Source organism: Anthonomus grandis, chromosome 7, assembly GCF_022605725.1.
Source record: "Anthonomus grandis grandis chromosome 7, icAntGran1.3, whole genome shotgun sequence".
Classification (NCBI taxonomy): Eukaryota; Metazoa; Arthropoda; class Insecta; order Coleoptera; family Curculionidae; genus Anthonomus; species Anthonomus grandis.
The window spans coordinates 31,148,067-31,166,525 of NC_065552.1; the positions used below are offsets into that span (position 1 = coordinate 31,148,067).

The 18,459-nt window shown below is 32.9% G+C and overlaps 1 protein-coding gene across 1 annotated transcript in view; it reads left to right on the forward strand.

Annotated features, from left to right (window-relative positions):
* LOC126739010 (protein kinase C, brain isozyme) overlaps nt 1-17,197 on the forward strand; it is a 103,536-nt gene extending 86,339 nt beyond the window's left edge. The window contains exon 15 of the mRNA XM_050444534.1: nt 49-17,197. The gene's annotated coding sequence lies outside the window, so the exon portion shown is untranslated. The remainder of the gene's footprint in view (nt 1-48) is intronic.
* The last annotated feature ends 1,262 nt before the right edge of the window (nt 17,198-18,459 follow it).

An 18,459-nucleotide genomic window follows, 5' to 3' on the forward strand; every position in this document is an offset into this window, starting at 1 on the left:
ATTTTTTTATAATCTATAGTTTATGTAACATTCAATTTTATTCGGCAGGGAAAAGTTGTTTATTCTGCTATTGGAGATATTGGAAGAGTTATCTTGAAAACACATATCTGTATTTATACTCTTCTTCAATATGGTATATTCCAGATATTAAAAGAGAGGTTGTTGACATTCCAGTACTCTGTACATAACATTGTACCTTTTTATGTTCCTAAAGGAATGTTATGCATTTTATTATAGTTTACGCGAACTCATCTCAGCGGGCAGAACATTTCGATTGAGATAATCAAGCACTAGTGCTTTCAGGGGAATTTATAAATAGAATCTTTTTTGGGATAACCCTCGTATAAACATTTTACCACACACGCTAGCATTTTAAGCATCTCAGGCTAGAAAAGGAATAAATAAATTAATAATAATATTTCTGCTATATTTACCGCGTTTAAGTGCATTTTACATTTTAATCTAGTATAGATTCCAATTTTGGTCATCTAATGTGATTTTAATGTTCTCGTATAGATTATTTTAGATTTATATATGAAATAGGTATATGGACACTAATTCTTTTAATTTTCTTTAAAAGTTATTATAATTTAATGCGAATATTTTAGGAGGTAAACATCATGACAAAGTTGACATTTTCTTATATATACATGTATCTGATGCAAATTAGAAGTTTTGGAATAAATGAAGACGTGAAAAAAGAAATTAATAAAATACTCAAGACACACCTGCTTAAGCATTTGAACAAGATTATGTCACAAATAAATTACACTCAAGATATGCGTCTCATAGAAGAAAGTATTTACTTTAAAATTTCTTTCCTTAAGATTTATGTTGATCTATTATTCCTTTTGGCGTGCTTGTTTACATTCCAAATTAAATCATCTGATTTAGTAGATCCCTAAATAATAAAGGATGGATTATTGACTAAAGTTTTTAGTTAGAAGAGTCATTTCTCTTTTTCAAAAACATCAAAGAAAATTATTTTAATTGATATCATATTTAAGAATGTCCATCCATAAACATCGCCAAGGGTATCTGTTATTTACTCATTTTTGTCTTTCTGCTTAATTTTAGCTGTATAATGAAACTCCGTGAATCTAAATCATTTAAAACACAATATATATTGACTAAAAGTCAGAAATCTTTATAATAAAGATGATGCTGGTGAATGGTTTTTCTAGTATCTGATGAAAAGTACAATTACTTCAAATTGTGTAGATTGCATTAGTGTTACGGTATTCAAATCATAAACGTCAGGTAAATCTTGGATTATTCCACATTTTTCGTAATACTTACAGGTTTATTATATAATTTCTCAGTTACATTACCTATGAATCATCTTGAGATGTTTAATTATAGCCTGAACTCGTTAGCAGGCCTCTTTCTGTAGTATTGTCGGATACCTACTTCTTATATGGTACTTACAAACGTTACTTACGTCATAGGACATAAAATAGTGACAACAAACTCTATAGAACCTTTTTTTGCATTATTTTTATTAGTATAGCATTAGGAGCTTAACTATGATTCTGATTAGAATTATTAAGTGATTTAACTGCGATGTATCAAGGTGTCCAGAAAATTGGACTCACTTGGTTACATACAGATGGGATAAAAGCTGAATCAACATCATGTTTAAACCATACATGTAGGAACTGACCGGCTTCTATAATTATTATGTTGCTTATTGTTGAAAAATTTACTAAATTTCTGAAAAAATCCAGTAAAAATATTATAAAATATACAAAAAAGCAATAAAGAAAAAAAATCACAATAACAAACTACATAAGTAACAGAAAAAGGTAAAAAGCTATACATCTATTTATTTATAGAAAAAAACATAGGGTAGGCGCGCCTAAGAGTACGCACTTAATATTCTTTTCTACATAAAACTACAATAAAGAAAAATAAATAAAAAAAATAGTGAGCAACCAAACATATATTCTATTAGCCAACAAAAAAACACAGTTCAAACCCTTTTTTAAAAAAAATACAACTGCGTACTCTTAGCACCACATATGCCAAAGAGTATGCAAAGGTTGGGCTAAGAAATGTTTAATTGCATAGGTCGCAATGGAATTGCTTTTATCCCAAGTAGCTTGTGCAAATTTCCTGCCACCAGGACTTGCATGTTGCGCACCTGACCCAATCGCCTCGACCTTAAGAATTGTTGTAGTTCTCTTCACATTCAGGACAGACAGCATCTTCTTGATTGCTGTTGATGCTGATACTCAAAGCTTTCAAAGGCATTTTCTTCTTCTTCTGCTTAGTGCTGTCAGTAAGTTTCCTTTTAATGCTGCTCGTCTTGTTTTGGGAGGTGGATTCTCGCAGTGAGTCTTTATAAGGTGTAGATGATAATATTTCCGACCTAAAAAATGTGAAAATATCTTTATTAAATACTAAAAGTAGGAGAGCTTTTATTATTATTGTTGTTGCTGTTATAATTACCTTTTGGAGCGAACACTTCTAATTTGCTCGGGTTTTGCCTTTGGTAGAGGTATGATCATTTTTGGAGTGACTTCAGATGTCCCAGGTACGGCAAGATCACATTTTTTAGGGGAAGAAAACAGTTTAGACTTTACATTTTCGATATCTTCGCTACCTTGAATAGATTCTGAATTTGGCATTGGGTTATTTAAACAACTGCTATCAATATTTTTGGTTGGTGTTTTGAGACTAGCACCGTGTATTTCTGTCGGAGTAACAGGCTCTTTACGTATCCTATCTTTCAAAACTGAAATAGGCAAATTGTCATCATCGTCGGAGTCGGAGTCGTGGTTGTCTAACACTTGAACATTATCTTCATTTTCATGTCGCCTATGGTTTGTTGGTTCAATGTGTAAGGCTCGATCAGTTTCCTCTGAAGGTGCAAAATCCTACTCTGTAAACACATCTGGGTTATAAGGATACAATCCTGTATTTTCACAAATCTGAATTGTTGCAACCTTGGAATAAGCTGCATGAAATAGTCTAGACATTTGTTTCAGAGTCACTGGTCTACCAGGATTTTGAATCATCCATTTTTCGCTTTCATTCGAGAATGTAGTTTTCAATGGACCAAAAAAGCATTTATCGAGGGGCTGCATTTTGTGGCTCCCATGGGGCGGCAATGATAGAAAAACTATACAGTTATTCCGACAAAAATTAACTGCCTTACTGCTCTTCTAGGGTCGGTTCTAATAACCTATTTGTTGTCTCAGCCGGCTCAAAAAACTCGTCTGGGATAATATGTGGATGAAATGGATAAATTCCCGTATTTAAAAATGCGCTTGTGGCATTTTTAATTGTAGCTGCTTTCCCGTAAGCAGACGTAAACAGTTCACCAATTTGATGTAGTGTTATTACTCTCCCTGGATGGTTTTTCAACCAAAGTGCACATTCCTGGTTATAAAATGTCTTTAGTGGACCATAGAAGCTGACATCCAGGGGCTGGATACGATGGGTACAGTGGGCAGGAAATCATAAAGGGATTATTCCATTTCTTCTGGCAAACGTCAAGGCATTTAATGATTTGTGGCTAGTGTGCCCATCCAGAAGTAATAACACTTTTGAGTCGGGAGAAGCTTTAACAAAAGTCTGAAAATGCTTTAACCATAAAGCAAAGGAATCAGATGTCATCCATCCAGTCTCGTTAAATAATCCCAAAGAACCTGGAGGTAAAGCATCTAAAAGTTCCTCCTTTCTATTTTTCCTAGAGAAAATCAAAGCAGGTGGCACAAAATTACCTACACTATTCATGCAGCAAACACAGGTTACATGCTGACCTCTTTCAGCACTGGTTAATGATCCTACTTGTTTTCTTCCAGTTTTGGCAAAAATTTTTGAAGGCCTTTGCACTGTGGACAAACCACTTTCGTCCATATTGTAAATCCAATGCACATCAAGTTTTTCTTTTTTTAGGGTATTTTCCAACGTATTAAAAAAAAATTGCACTTGGGGCCTATTAAATGTCATGGCTCTAGCCGCAGACACAGCTTCAGGCTGCCTTAGAGATATTTCAGGATGTCGCATACGAAATCCTGTCAGCCACTCTCGTCCAGCGCTACGATCTTTAAATCTATTTGGAATCGAAACGTATCGTCCATTTTTCTCTAAGAGACCAAATGAAAACAAAACAAAGGTAAGGACACAAAGTCACGGTCTTATCAAATCCATATAATTTCTTAAAAAAGCTCAAAAAGTGTTTCGCTCTTGAGCATCATCAGGCCTAGACCTATACAGATCACATTACAACTACGTAATGTGCAACAACTAAGTAATGTGATCAATAGTTGTTGCACATTACGTAGTTGTAATGTGACCTGTGTAGGTCTAGGCCTGATGATGCTCCGTGGAGCATCATCAGGCTTGGGGAACATTGAACAATTTCGATGCTTTCAGCCATCCCATTGGGCCACCTTTTACAGCGTTAATTGCACTTAGCATTGCTTGTTCATCCCACGATTGTCTAGTTGATGTTCTTTCACGTTTTCCCACCATAATGTAACTAAAAATAAACAAAAAATACAATATTCCTTAAATTTAAATTAATTTGATGTTTGTTTGTAAAATGACATAGTATGCCATTTTACCTTCATGCCTATCTGTGTCGTTTTACCCGCAGTAACAGATAGTCCTTTCATATTAAACGACATTTCCGCGCACGTGAATCTGAAGTATACACTTACATTTAAATACTAACCCTGGTTTTACTTTAAAATCAGCACAATTTCGTAATAAAAACAAACTTTCAAAACAGCACATGCAAAATTTCTACACCGCTAAAAATAATTTTTTGAGGTTATCTTCTACATATCATAATCGTAAAACAAATAGAGTGCCCACATGATATCTGGTCTTGGTTTGTGACATGCAAGCAAACTATTGACTAAATGGCGCCAGCAGTTGGAGAATAAATATCGCTATGTCATTTTACATGCTATGTCATTTTAGGACACCTTCCCCTATATATGGATATTTGGCAGAGATTAGCTAATAGTTAAAGTAGCATTTTGTTTTGCTAAGATATAAACAACATTATTTTTAAGAATACAATAAGAATCTCCTGAATTATTAGCATGGATTATTAATGTAAAAGTACTCGTTTTTAATTTTTTGTACGAGTGAAATTAAGATTCGTATCCATTAAACGTTAATGGAATTTTATTTAAAAGCGATTTATCTTTTTTCTGAAATGATCGATCTATTATACAAATTTGTTTCGGTGAGTCTACGAATAATCTGTTGCAACGGCCGCTTTTTAGAACCTTACCAGTTGCTTTAAATGACCTAAATAAGTTTCAGTTATAAATGTTGAAAAATTATTCAAGCAACCATATTTCGTAACATCAGATAAGTGGCATATAACAGGTGAATATTATATTTTAAATACACTCCATAATATTCTTCATTTTTGAATTTCTTCAGTTTTCATTTGTGAACATAAAATTAGAATACTTGAATGAAAAAAATGTTCATAAACCTCTATGGGCAAAATATTTTTTTAATCTAAAAAGGACCTAGATATAGAAAGAAAAGTCTATATTCCGTGGCTTTCTTTGAAGGAAATTCTGTTAGTAATCGTGATTTTCTATTAAATTTCACTGAAAAATAAGCTTTTTATGATATTAATCTACTTGACTAGGCAATCGAACTTTAAAATAATAAATTAAGTAATTTTGTCATTACACCCAAACAAACTGCATGCATATAGCCTATTGGAATACAAGTTACCAAACATATAGAGGCATTTCTCTAAGATGGTGATCTTCATCCAACATTAATTTAAATTGTAAATCCATTCTCCTAGGTTCATCAGTATTTCTCATTATCACTCTCGCATTAATGTATTCTCCAGATATCATACACTTATCACATGCAGAATGGCCATCATGAGATGGAGTACTTAATAAAGGCTCGAGTAGGGACGTCACAATTAAAACTGTATATTCCATTGATTAACCAGCAAATTTAATTGCTTATAAAACTATTTAAAAAATTGTCAAGATAGAGAGGTGTTGTTGAACTACAAAAAAGAGCAATCAGAAAACGAGAAATGTTAAAATTTGTCACACAGCCTAAAATGGGCCACAATTAAACATTAGAACTGTGGGAAAGAGGTAGGGCTATAAATCTTATTAATATAGAATTGTCATTCCAATCTACACATTGTGATATCCTTTATTTAAAATGCCCAATATGCAAATTCACCACTTTGAAGTTGAACTGTATTAGTGGTTTGAGGAGTATGCAGAAGCGAAGAACTCCACATTCTATTGCCTGGATGAAGTCATTGACACACCATCAAAGGCTCTTGATACATCATAAGAAATTGTTACTCTGGAGTAATGTTTGTTCATATATAAATAAAAGAAGTTTACAGAAGCTCTCTTGTAAATTTTCTAAAAATAGCACTAAAGAAGACTTATAATGAATTATTGAAGAGTCACGGGTAAAATATCACTCTCTATTATAATACTAACCTATAGACATATTACCTCCTAAAATATTCGTAAAAAAAAATATTTTTAAATCTTCTAAAAATGTACAAGGTGTTATCAGATTTCATTACTGGGATTGTATTATTTTCTGCTTTTACTGATGTGTAAAACGAACTGGTTAGATTTCTACTAACTGATTAATCTATTTATTGGTTGTTATAACACCTTGTATGTTACTCACGAATTGCACAAAAAAAAAATAGTAAAAATTTAATAAAACAATATGTATATTTATTTAGTGTACGTACTTAAGTAAATTCTAAGACAATCATCAGTAAATTTCGAATTCTAAAAAAGGCGTATTAGGAAGGTATACAGGAATAATTTAAGCAAAAAGCTAAAATATGTTATATTTATTTAAAATATTAATAAGGAGCGATATTTTTTTATCAAATTAGTATCATATAATTGACCCTTATTGAGGTAAAAAAAAACTGAAGCTTAAATAAATATTTTGGTCAATTTTAAATAACTGATCAATACCATGTTTATTCCGGTGAAGTCTTATTTATTCGGTAAAAACTATGGATATTTCGTAGAAATCCAGTTTATTCTTACACCCAAAAAATAACATAAAACAAACAAAGACTCATATTTATTCAAACCCTAAACACACAAATCCGCTGGTATATTGCCAGACTTTGTATGTATGTATCTAACATGGCGTATTGCAATTTCAATAAACGTTATGTGTATTTAATATTTGTACTGTGTGTGGTATTTGCTTTTCATAGCAATCTAGGGAGGCTTTAGGATTAAGTAGACTTGTACAGATTGATGTACTAAGTTCGACCTATATGCAAATGAATCCCATTTAAACTACGCTTCATTATAAAAAAATTATCGGGTAAAAACGAAAGTAATGACAAATATTTAATAATAGTGAAGTAGTAAAAAATAATTAACTCGTTTATTTATTTACTTATTCATCTCATCAACTTAAGTTAATTTACACAATACAAAACTTAAATAGAGCTAAATTATAAAATGAACATGAGATGAATAACACTGGGTGTAAATATTTTTCTTAAAATCTGTACGGTAAGATTTTATTTTTGATAAGCATTAACTATTATTCTAAACCTTGGTGAACCACTCCCTAAGGTTTCCAGAAAGAGCATTAAAGAACTTAAATGACCCTTATCGTGGACTAGTCCACTATACAGTATTCTTCTTGCTTCAGCTATTGCTAAGGTGAAAATCTTAATGATATCAGATTTACAAGGCTAACAAGAAAGAACATTTTCCAAGATATGCTAAAATGGAAATGTCAAAATCTTTAAATGCCTGCCGATCAGTCATCACGAGTTACGACGAAACCCAAGTAAATTTTTTTTTTTAAGCAAATATCTAAATTTATTTATATTTATTTATCTAGCTATTTATATAGAAGTTCAAAAAAATCTGCTCGCGAAAAAATAGACCAAGAAGCAGCAAGATAAAGAAAAAAACAATAGAATAACAGAAGTAAGAAAGAAAAAGATGCTGCATGCCAATTATGCCAATTCTGGCTGTTCTAAGAGTCAAAAAGACACATAGTAATCCCACCAGTAATAGATACATAGAATATGTAACCATTTTTTTTAGTTCTCTATAAAAACTTATTTAGTCTTTTGAGTAAGTTGACTAATACTTTGCCCAGAATCTCCAATCTACCAGTTGTGACCTTACTCTCCTATTGCGTTGTGGAGTGGTTGAAAATCAGAGAGTTAATCATAAGTATTCGGCTTGCACCCTTTGTTCGACCTATAAATTAGGTCAGGTCGTCGTTCGGAGTATATCAGCAAATGATTCTTACATTTGGCTTACACAAGAGATGTCGGCTTCCTGATTGATTCTGCAATCTTCTTCTTCTTCTTCCTCTTCTTTTAGGCTCTAGGAACATAGGCCTCTCCAACTTCCTTCCATGTCTTTCTATCCTATGCTACCTGTACTACCTGCACCCTTTTGAGGTCTGCCTATGTTTTTTTTTATTTGTCTCGGTCTCCATCTTGTTAGTCTTAATGTTCATCTATCTGTGTCATTTCTTGCACCTTACTTCTTCTTCTTCTTATTTCTTTATTTGTTATTTTTTCTCTTAGACTGATGTGCAATATATATTTTTTTATGACTCTCAATAAACTGTAAGTTTTTAAACAGTTCTTTCTGTGATAGTCATGGTTTCCAGTCAGTAAGTTATCACTGATAAGATAAGCTACCTTTCTATTCAAGTTTATTAGTATATATTTTTTTAAATACATCCCATCTTCCCAAATGCGGCTCACGTTGGTGCAATTCTATTTTTAATTTCCGATGTCTGATTTTTCTTTCCTATTCTGATCTTATGTCCCAGATATATATACTGGATGATTTTTCCTATTTTTTTTGTTGTCAATCAACACTTCAATTTCGTCATTACTCGTTATTTTTGTTTTTTCGTAGTTCATCTCCAGTTTGATTTGGCACGATCCATTCTTTAGTTGAAGCTGATCTATATTGCTAGTAATGAGTACAATATTGATTCAACGCCCGTCGATATTAATTCGAAAATGTTCCCATGGAAGCTTTTTAAAGGTGTCCTCCAAGGCCAAGGTAAACAACTTTACTTTGGAGAAATAGTATCTCCTTGTCTTACCCCTGTCTGTGTTTTGACTTTATCTGTTATTAGATCTTTTACATGGTGGTGTGCTCATATATGTCTTTAATAATAAAAGCGCATTGAGTCTATTCTGGCATTATTCATTGCTGTTATGAAGGTCTTCTCAATTAAAGTTCGTATAGTGTGTAAGTGGTCCACTGTATTATATCCTCTTCTGAATCCAGCGTATTTGTTTGTCTGGTACCCATCAAGTTTTTTTTTTATCGGTTAATAATAATTCTTGTTAGAAGTTAGGTAATAGTTTTACATATTTTTGAGGTACCCTTCTTAAATAGTAAGACTACTTCCGTATTCTTCCACGCTATTGGTATTCGTTTGAGAGACATTTGTTCAGAAGCATTTTTTATTTATCCCTTAGTATCTTTTCTTCCAAGCTTTAGCATTTCTGTTATTGTTGTCTGTATGATATAATTAATTTGGTCTTCTATTTCATGTTTATTATTCTAGGTCTTTCCTTCAACGATTGTGTTCTCAGTACTTTCATACCTTTATTTTTTTCTATTGTGTCCTTGATCTAACAGGTCTCGTACAATCGAATATCCTGTAGGTTTTTTTCTCTATATCCTTATTAGGTTGCCTGTGTCGATCACTACCTTTCTTGCATCTTTTTCTTTTTACCATTAATTCTATTGTTTCTTTATCTTGCTGCTTCTTCATCCTTATCAGATTTTTTAAACTAAAACTTGGATACTCCCGGTTATTTATTGCTTAGATAACTCATCTATGGTTAAACCTTCAAGGGAGCATAATTGGTTTTCTATTTCTGTTTTGTTGATATTTAGCCTATTATTGTTAATTCTTTATTTGTTGGAAATCATGGTTTTTTGAATATTCCTTTCCTCAATCCTCCGACCTTCCTTGGTTTAATTTCCAAAATTGCTTTTACTGCCCTGTGATCGCTATCAGCAACAAGTTGATTTAGAACGGTGAAATCTCGACAGATTTTTCTACGGTCTAAGAAAATATAGTCAATTTCGTTTTTTACTTTGCTCCATTTTTTATTCGAGGGCTTTTTGTAAATTAAGGTGTTAAGACATCATAACTCTTCGGTGTTTAAGGAAGTACTAACATATTGCGTCTATACTGTGTAGTATATGTTCTCCTGTTTTCTTGCAATTGATATGTATATGTATAATTGTTCTACTTCAAGGTCGTCTGTTGTGCATGTTGGAGCGTAGGTTTAAATAATTTGCACTCTGGATCGCTTGTTGATTTCGAGGGTGAAATATACACATAACTCGAACTGACGCTGCACAAAATGTACTAATAGTAATGTATTACCAGGTATTTAAGCCTTTTCTGAATCATGATCGCCACGCCTCTCTGTGCATCTGAGTTCTTTTGGTATGTAATATGTCCGGATTTCAAGCTTGTGCATTTTTCACCTTACAGTCTGGTCTCAGAATATCCCATTTGATATTTTCAAGTTCTTTCTGTAACTCTTCAAGGTGTTGACTCATTGTTCTTATGTTGTATGTGGTTATATGTATCCGTTGCCTTTTATCTTTTATTTCCCGTTTAGGTAGCGGTATGCAAGACGAGTTTGTACCTTCCCCAGAATCTTCTCAGAGGTGCTTCCTTCCCGAATATGAAAACCGTATTCTTTCCGAATATTTAGTTTATATGTCTGTCGACATGTTTATACGACTGTCGACTAGTTGCGTTAACGCAACATATTATATGGTGTCTATCCATGATTTTTCCTAGTCGGTCAGTTACCCTACGGATCTTTATCCCTACAATAACTAACCTCTACGATTGATTAAACATGATTAGACAACAAACTTCTCTACTGAACAAATATTACTTGTTCACCCTACTATTGGCATTTGGTAGCTCTATGTCTCAGAAAGCTTATATCCATTAGACCAAAGGGTAAGTGCTTTCTCTTTTCTTTTTACGTCCTATTCGTCCAATGATTGAGTTATGTACAAAAACATATTCCTACTATGAAAATCTTCAAAAAAATTGAATTTCTATACATTTATTTTTTCAAGTCATTATAAGTGCCTTTTTAATGACTCTTCGAACGGTAGAAGTAATCACCTTTGTCCCTATTAGCTGTCGGCAAATAGGAACGAATTTCAGCCTCGGATCTTAGACTATAAGAAGTGAAGAAACAAGAGAAAATAGATAGTATGATAATTAGTCATGCGAATTTCCAAAATGCGAAAGGGGACACATTCAAGTCAAGTGACGCAATCTCTAATTTTACACTTAAATTATTACTTACTGCTTATCTTTGAAGATGAAATTGAATGGAAATGAGGCTTTAGGCTAGATCACTCTCGGGTTTGACCTTTAGAATACTGAAAATTGACTGGGTCCACCTAGCGGATTCTGCTGTCAGTTTTTTGTTGTCAACTGTAATTTCCCACATAAGGAAAGAGAAGGCAGGGTACGTATTAACACTAGTGCTAATACAACTTTACACATGATACTCATATACATATATGGAGGTTTGATTAAAGATTTGATTATTTTAATTAGATCGATTTATATTTATATTTAATTAATAATAGGTTAATTTAAAGTTTTCTTTGTAATAAATTTTACAGTTGCCTTAATTATCATCAGCTAAAATTCTTCCTGTATAACCTTTACGTTTCAATTATTCATACATGCAATTTATTTTACATATTTTTAATTAAAATAAAAACTATTTAATTCTTCGTAAAGTCTTCCTAGTTTAACTTTATTCTATGATGAATACTAATACCTAGTTAATACCGCGTTCGTGTACAGAGTGTATCATAAATAAATGCAGATATTAATTTCAATAAAGAACATAGTAACATTTTTAGTTTTCTTAAGAAAATGCATAGTTTATGATCCATTCAGTATACTCACAATAGGTGCCAATTTCAAAAATAAATAAATTACTACTATATTATACTAATAGAACTAGAATATCTTGCCTTCAACTGTTAAACTACGTAATAGTCTTTGCTTCTGTTTAACACCATTTAAAGCAATTATAATACTAATAATAGTGGTAGGAAAAATGCTCTAAGCTCATAATATATCTTATTGTGATCGAGCCGTCGCCAGATGGCATTTTAACTAATTGTTTACTGTACTTGTATATACTATTTTAATACCCCTTTGCGATTTATTCAAGACATCTATCTAAGCATGTGCCAAATTAAATAACAGATGGCGTACCAAGGGGTAGTAAATTTATTCTTTCATCTCCCGCTTCTGCCTTACATTTAGAGAAAGGAAAGATAATATTATATATTAAAAACTAGTATTATATACTACATTTTCTGCGATAGTATATTAAGAACTAGAACTATTTCTACATAAGGGAATATACTCTTATATATAAATTTAGAACAAACTTTTTCCATTCTGATTAGCAATATATAAACTTAGATATATGTCGCATATATATAAATATATAGGTAAAATTCTCACGTTCTATATTTGTTATTAGATAATTTTTAAGATATACTTTTATGTTGTGTTTATTACAATATATTTATTTGGGTTGGTTGTTACGGAAAGAATGGACCAAACATGTATATATATAGAAATTGATTTTAATGTGGTTATACTTTATAATTCAATGTTAATAATTATTTTATATAACGTGTAAACATTGGGCTTTTAGAATAAATTTAATTAGTTTAATGTAGAGTGAAGCATAAGTGTTTTTTTGTAAATCACTTTAGAATGAATAGAGCCAAATCTGAGATTTAGGCAATCTCTTAAGACCAACCTCAAGGTTTGAAATTTAGAGTGAGAAACCATATTCGGCTCTATTATATGATTGAACAGTTGCGTTATTATTCTTCCTTAATTTGATGTTGAGATTCAGAGATTCTACTCTAATTAACTCGAATGCCTCTCAATGGTGTGGAGAAGTTTGTCTCGGTATTTTAATGCCACCTCATCAATTCTGTTAAATTCTTTTTTAAATTTTGTATCTCTTACATCTGTTATTTGTTAGGAAGATCAATTTTAAAGAATACGTTTATTTGCTCTTTGCCAGTGGCGAAGCGTGAACTTTTTTTTCGGGTAGACAAACAATAAAAATCGTTAATTAGAAAAAAATGTGTATTTAATATTATTCATTTTAATAAAATAGAGAATGAAAGCGCATGAAATATTACTCAAAGAGAAAAATTATATAGTGATATAAAAAAGAAAAAAATAATTACTATAATAGCATAAAAAGATAGATAAATAAAAATAAATACTACTTAGAAAAAAACACAACATAGGTATAACTATAACTTATAAATCCATAAAATCCATTATTTTAAAATTAATTAAAGACAAATAAAAACACAACTAAAATACAATTGCCAATATCGAACAGTCGTTCATAAATAACCTCTAAAAAAACCTAAGATGTAGATATTGCGGCCGACCAGATCAAGCGTGTTCATAAACAATAACCCTCAACAGCATAATAAAATAGCTGGTCGACTTCGATAGACAAAAGCTCGAATGTCTTTTCCGCGAGTAAATTTTGCATACGTAATAGGCTGAATGGTGATGCGGCCGGACCTCTGCCACCTGCTTGATGCGTATATGGTTCGAATTGCTCTAAATTTCGGAAGACAAATATCAATGTGTCTTTCTGAGGCTCGTATACAATAATTGGGTGTCAGCCCTGCATTTTTATTTTAATTGGTGCGTCAGGCGAGGCGCGCCTTAGATATTATAGATAGATAGATATTATAGCCGTTTAGATACTATATAATAATAGTAAGGAGCGACTACGTTCTGTGTTATTTTTTTTTAAATTGTAATTCAACAATTACATGAAATAATTACGTAATAAATTAATGACAAATAACTGGATAATTTTGGGTAGACAGTGTCTACCTTGTCTACTCGTACGCTTCGCCACAGCTCTTTGCTGATACTTTTTCTGGAATATTTTTGTAATTTACAAAAATACAACTTGTTTGGGATAATTGAATCTTTCCTATTCAGATTTTTTTAAAAACCACATTCGTTTGTTGCACACAAAGCACTTGCTTTAAGTAAATTCACGACGTTTAAAAATCGATAATTTCATGTATTCGTCTACGTGGCCAATTCGTCGCATATGATATATGGCATATCGAATTTAAAAAATGTAGTTACTTTAGAAACGAAAACTATTTTGAAAACAATGAAAGGGCAACTTAAGTGGTCCAACATAGACGCAGTGATAACGGTTTAATCCAAAACACAGCATCTTACATCCCCCTGAGTATAATAGGAATGATTATAGAAGTGCACCAAAGCGAGAAAAGGTGTACTGTAAGAGTAGCCACTACCTGGAGTTCTGACAAGTAGAGATTTAACTGGATGGAAAATTGTGCTTCTTTCGCACATAATAAACTTATGGATCAATGTGGAGTTTAGTGCTCTCGAAATACTTCGTTGCGTTTATCACTTGCGGTATACAATTGCTTAGAAGAACAAAGTGAAAAATGCATCCCTTCAATTACTTTTTACTAATTGCCACCTTACTTTGTTGTTACTTTAACCCAGATGCGAATGTTCCGACCCGTATGTATATCAATTCTCCGTCTAGGTCCCAAACCGTAATCTGCAGTTCTGAGCCTTCTCTTGCAAATCCATTTGCTTCTTCATTTTCTGGTGACTTTTACACCCAAGGTCTGATACCCAAGTTACAGTAAGTTTGTTTTCAGAGAGCTACAATTTCTAAGGCATTTATGCCGTCTACAACTAATCTGGACTTGACTTTGTAGGAACTGATTGCCTTTATTGCAGTCTGTGTAAATAAATTACTATTCTTGGTACATCTGCATCTGTAAAATGATGAGAACACCACTACACTTATGTTGGGACGAGGGTAAAAACGTTGAGGAGGGGGATTCCCTGATTTCTTCAAGGGGTTCTGAGGAATTCGTACGTATTGATATGAGACCAGGAAAATCGCAAAGTATATGTTCCATTCTCTCATCTTCGCGGTTGCATAGTGGGCTCGTGCTTATAGTTTCAATTTGAAAAAATGGCCATTTACTTAACAATACCTAGTGAAAGATCGAATATCTGTTACCAGGCGTAATTTCTTTCTATAAACTTCTTAGTCAAAGACAATTTGCGCATTGCCACCAATTTGTACGGGTAGCTAAGAAGCTCCTTACATAAATTGCAGCCATAATCTCACCGCTTTTTAAAAAGCGGATGAGACTGTTTTGATTAGCTCTCCAGATATTCGTCATAGTCAAGTTTATAAAAGACTCCTGCCTGTTTTGGGTGAAAGCTTCCATAAAGCTGCGACTCAAAGTTGCAGTGTCTCAAGTTGTATTATGTTTAATTGAATGTGTTTAATTTTGGAACAATCTGAGTAGATGTTAGCGAAACCCACCATTCGATTCATGCCAATGCCCTTTATGTTGATTGTGTAGGTATTTTCAAGTGCAAAGATTGGCAAAGCAGAAGAAACGAGCTTGCTATTACTCGCCAGAAGCAGATATATTCAAACAATGTGTGGCATTCTTTAAATATGGTCTAGTTTCCGCCAAATTGTGACGTGACCTATTTTATGGCTCTTCTTGGATATAAATTGCACAGCATCTCTTTTAGTATTTCTTGTCTAGATTTGTGACAAATAAGTGTCTGGTGAAGAGTTAAGCTGTCATTTTATCAGATATAGCATGTAATCCATTGACTTGACCTTTTGATTTTTCTCCAGTTGCCCAAACTTAGACAATGGCTTTGTATGAGTATTTTGTTGAAATTGTTCTCAGGTGCTCGAAAAATGCACGAACTTTTTCGCATGCGGTGTCTCGAATGGGTATATACACAGATCTAAATAGCTACACACCCCTCAGCGTTAAAGCAGAGAATAACATTAAAATTATAAAATCCCTTCTGACGATGCAAAATAATTTTCATTCGAAATGGTCGTCCGTCTCCCGTCTGCGGCGATTAAACTTGGGAACGAAGGAAGGAAAATCTTCGTTTGGTCAACCGGCTTAAAACGTCGGGCGACATTTCGGGCCCGCACTTTGCCTATTGGAGTATTTATCTGTTGCGTAGCTATTTAGATCTGTGGTATATACCATTCGAATATCAAAGTTCGTGTGCGATTTTCAAGTTGATTCTGCCACTTATCTTGTTTTGATGTCTTGTTTTTTTTTTAATTTGTGTGATGTTATTTAAAAAAATAACAATAATCAAATGGCAAGATTAAACAATCTTGTGCAAAGAAACGTTGTCGATGCACTCAAAGAGACTGAAACTCAAGCAGATAGAAGGAATAGGATGGACTGAGTGTAATCTGTCCGCTACTTTTATCCACAAGGCTTGTGCAGTTTTAGCTGAAAAATCTTGGGTGAATTTGCTCGACTTTAATTCCGAGTGCTCTTCCATAAATGAACTTAGTTCTTTCTTTTGCTCACTCGACACTGTAATATATTTTTATTTTTTTGAATCCATCCTAAAAAAAAAAGTTTATTCGAAAAACCCAAGAAACGCCATGAAAAAAAATCTTAAAATTTCCATCCCGTTTGACATGGCCTCCAATAGCACTCGACTTTGCTACGTTGCCACTACATTTCATGTTCGTATGCGAATGAAATTTCGAATGCCCTTCAAAAATGCACTTTTTAATTCGTGTGCGAATTTTGCCGCTCGACTTTGTTCGCATTCGAAGATTTTCGCATGGTTTCGAAAATACGACCCCTGGTTTGTAAGATTAAATTTGGTACTTTAAAAATTCATTTGGTTATATTCTGTTTTTTTCTACCTTATGTTTTTCTTTTTTGATTGCGTCAAATTTAATTCCAGGATTTGATATTAGGAATAATAAATATTTAATGAGAATTAAAGTAACATCAGTATCCTATTATTCCTTATACAGGGTGTCCCAAAATTAGTGGACGAAACGCGAACCATGTATTCTTTGGTCAAAAATAATCTCACTTTTTCCTATAAACATATATCGGCAAACGCTCCCCAAGGGAGCTACGCCCCTTTTAAAGGGGGCACCTGAAGATGGTTTTTTCCACTTATTTTCGAAACGGGTAAATATAAAAATTTTAAATTTTGGTATTCTCCCAATTTTGATATGCTGAATTTAGTTGTCATTTCATAACTTTCATTATTTAGTCAGGTGCGTATCATTTAGGGGGTGAACCTAAAAAAATACTTAAAAAAAAATTGTTTGCAAAGTTTTTGTTTTTGTTTCTTTAAATTTTAAAAATTTAAAGCTTTTTACGTAAAAAAGTACCTCTTGGTCAATAACGCTAGGAATTACCATTTTCGAGAAAAACGCATTTAAAAATAACGCTGCATAGTATTATTAATAACAATTTTTATTAAAACTCAATAGCACGCTTCAAAAGTAAATTGACAAATAAAATTGCAAACAGATAAAAATACTAATTTATTTGAGGCAAAAGTTTCCGTTTTCCTGAATGCATAACCTGGATCTTTTTTGAATGTTTTGGGTCGATCTAAGAATTTCAAATCGGTCTCTTGGCCTGCAGCTGCGAGAATTCGCCTCTGAAGCTCTTCTGGAGTATCAATTTCGGTGGCATAAATAATATTGCACATATTACCCCAAAGAAAATAATCCAGAGGATTAAGGTCGGGCCATCGTGCAGTTTATTGGACAGTTTATTGGACCACCTCGGCCTATCCATCTGCCTGTAAAATTATTGTCCAGCCAGTTTCTCATCTGTCGACTGTAGTGAGTTGGTGCCCCATCGTGCTGAAAAATCATTTCCAGCCGAGTTTCTATGGGAACATCGTCCAGTAAATCTCTGAGATTGTTTTGAAGAAAATTTAAATAATGACGATCAATTTATCTCCTATCAAACCCGCCCATACGTTAAAGGAAAATCTATGCTGAAAGTTAGTTCGTCGAACTACTCTCGGATTTTCGATGCTCCAAAAATGAGTATTACGGCTGTTAAAGCCCTTACTCCTAGAAAAAGTTGCCTCATCTGACCACAAAATTTTTTGACGAAGATTTGGGTGATTTAAAATCCAATGACAAAAGTCTACTCGAGCTGGAAGATCTTCTTCTTCTAACTCCTGAACCCTTTTATAATGGAAAGGATGGTATCCTAACATCTTAGTCATTTATTCCGAAATAAGCCTAAACCTTAGTAAGCCACTAAACATTCCAGTTAGTCGTCAAAAGAATTTGTTTTGGGGTGTTTGATGTTTGTGATAAGACTTATCCAAGTAAATAAAGTAAATAATAATAATAATAATAATAGTAATTAGAGTATTTTGAAATGAATTTAATGCGATCCGACGATAATAATTAATAACGGGTCGAAAAGTCTTCCATAGTTAAATAGATATTAACAATTTGAATGCAAAATGACAACTAATCAATTACAACAAATGTTA